Genomic DNA, 2,629 nt, shown 5'->3' with positions numbered 1-2,629 from the left:
CTGTACTCCAAAACAAAACTCAAGATAATTCATAGGAATACCAAAGTAGTTAGTATCCAGAAGGGAAATTTTGACAATGTCCAGCATCCAAGCAAAAAAATGCAGGGCATGCAAAGAGCCAGGAAAATATGATGCGAAAGGAAGAATGTAATCAATCAAAATTGCACCAGAACTGAAACGATGTAAAAATCAGCAGAGAGGAGTTTAAACAGTTATCATGACTATGTTACATATGTCCAAAGAGTTCATTAGAAGTGTGGAACATACAAAAATGGCAAAAAGCAAACTTTAGAGATGAAAACTATAACATGTGTGAATCAACAACAGATTAGACATTGCAGGAAAAAAGATTAGGGAACACAAAGCCTTGAACAACTGAAAATATCCAAAATGAAACTCCAGTTAAATTTTTTTTTTTTTTTTTTTTTACTGAACATAGCATAATTGAATCGTAGAGCAACTTTAAAAGGCCTAATATAGGAGTGTTTGGAGTCTCTGAAAATACTAGGAGAAATTTTTTGAAGAAACAATTTTGAAGAAACATGACAGAAAATATTCCAATCATAATGAAAATTATAAACCTGCCAGTCCAGGGAGCCAAATGAACCCTGAACACAAGGAACATAAAGAAAACCATACCTAATCACATTATAATTAAACTGCTCAAATCCATTGAAAAAGAAAATGAAATTCCCCAGTGCAGCCAGAGAGAAAAGACACAGTACATACAGAAAACAAAAAGATTATGTCACATTTCTCATCAAAAGCAGTGGAACTGAGAAGACAGTGAAGCAACATTTTTAAAGGACTGAAGGAAAAATAAAGTCAAGGTGGAATTCTATGCCTTCCCCCCACCAAAAAAAGCTCTTTGAAAAATGAAGGTGAATGACAACATTTACAGACATACAAATGCTGAAAGACTTCATCACCAGCAAATCCATAATGCAAGAAATGTTAAAGGAGTCCTCCAAGAAGAAGAGAGTTCACATCAGATGGAATTCTGGATGTACACAGAGGAATGAAGTCCTACTCTATAGCACAGGGACCTATATTCAATATCCTGAGATAAACCATAATGGAAAAGAATATGAAAAAGTATATATATATATATATTTGTATATATACATATATATGTATATATATATAAAATGAATCACTTTACTGTACAGCAGAAATTAACACAACATTGTAAATCAACCACACTTCAATAAAAAAAATTTAAATAAAAAAAGCAAAGGAATGAAAGGACAAGAGACATAGTATCTGCATGGGAAAATATATGATTTTTTATTATCAATTAAATCTCTTTAAAAACATGGGAGAGTTTAAGGAAAAGTAATAACCTTGGATTTGTGGTTCATAACATATGCTAAGTAAAATGCATGACAACAAAAGCTTGAAGGCAGCCTGTGGTAAGTTACAGATGTCTGCTCTAAAGCCTAAAGCAATCAATGAAATAACAAGAGAAAGAGTTATAACTAGTAAGCCAACAAAGGCGAGAAAATGGAATTATATGCAAAACCATGTATAAGCTATGATAGAATAATTGCTCTTCCAAGATTCTACCCTATAGCCATGTGTACAAGAATGATGACTGTAGCATTACGTGTAATAGGAAAAGCATAGTACCAAATTAATTGCAAAAGTATATGGAAAGGGTTAAATAAAGACTAGTACAAACAGTGTAAGAAACTTCATTGGTGAAAGGAGTTTACAGGGTAAAGATGATGAGTCTACTCTTTCGTGAATTCCGGGATTCCCAGTGCTTTCCTCCAGAGATCCTCTCTGAGGCTCAGTGATTATCTGGACTTAGGTCCTCCTGTGTCAGGGGGCAGGAGCCTAGTAGTGGAGCATGGGAGAGGATGCGCAGACTAGAAATCTTGGTACATTCTTTACATTCTAAAAGGGTGAGACGCGTCCCTGGGTGGGCTTGAACCACCAACCTTTCGGTTAACAGCCGAACGCGCTAACCGATTGCGCCACAGAGACACGAGGAGTCCCTTGTCCTCAGGCCCACAGAGAGCAAGCATGCCTACCAAGCTAGGCGGAGACTCTCGCCTTTCCCAGGACAGCGGCGCCGGCTCCAAGCCTCGGACAACAGGAGAGGTGGAGTCCACGCAGCGTGTTTGTCCCATGGGGAAGCCGTGCGTTGGACGATTCCGAAGGCAGAAGGGCAGCCAAGCGTCCCCACTGCGCATTGCTCCACACCCGCCGATGCCAGCGCCCCGGAGACGGCCGGGGCCTGAGCCGAGTGGGGCCCAAGGGAAGCTGAACGCCCGGTGGGCTCTGTAACGGCTCCCGGCTTGCTCCGACTTCACCCGACCATCTGCCCCGCAGGTTTAGTAGGTGTGCTCGGTATGGCAGCAGCGGGAAAGAGATCAGGTCCAAAGAGAAAAGGTGAAAAGCAGCGAAAGCAAGCAGAGGCATGGATGAGACAGCGAGACCTCCCAGGAAGCCTGTGAGGAGGTTCGGGCCAGATTCTGAGACGAGAGTTGTTTTTATTAAGTAGCAGAATGGGGAGGGAGAATCGGAGAAGAGCATGAAAGAGAGAAAAGCACGAACATCTGTAGGTGTCCAAGAAGAAAACAGCAAAAGCAGTGTGAATATATTTATGTCAAGAAAGTCACCT

The 2,629-nt window shown here is 40.6% G+C and overlaps 1 non-coding gene across 1 annotated transcript; it reads right to left on the bottom strand.

Annotated features, from left to right (window-relative positions):
* Window positions 1-1,915: 1,915 nt before the first annotated feature.
* On the bottom strand, window positions 1,916-1,989 carry TRNAN-GUU (transfer RNA asparagine (anticodon GUU)). The gene has a single exon. It is a non-coding gene; the product is annotated as a tRNA-Asn (tRNA).
* Between the last annotated feature and the right edge of the window lie 640 nt (window positions 1,990-2,629).

This window comes from Delphinus delphis, chromosome 1 (assembly GCF_949987515.2).
Source record: "Delphinus delphis chromosome 1, mDelDel1.2, whole genome shotgun sequence".
NCBI lineage: Eukaryota > Metazoa > Chordata > Mammalia > Artiodactyla > Delphinidae > Delphinus > Delphinus delphis.
Note: the sequence above shows the minus strand (reverse complement) of the source record. Positions and strands in the feature narration are given on the sequence as shown.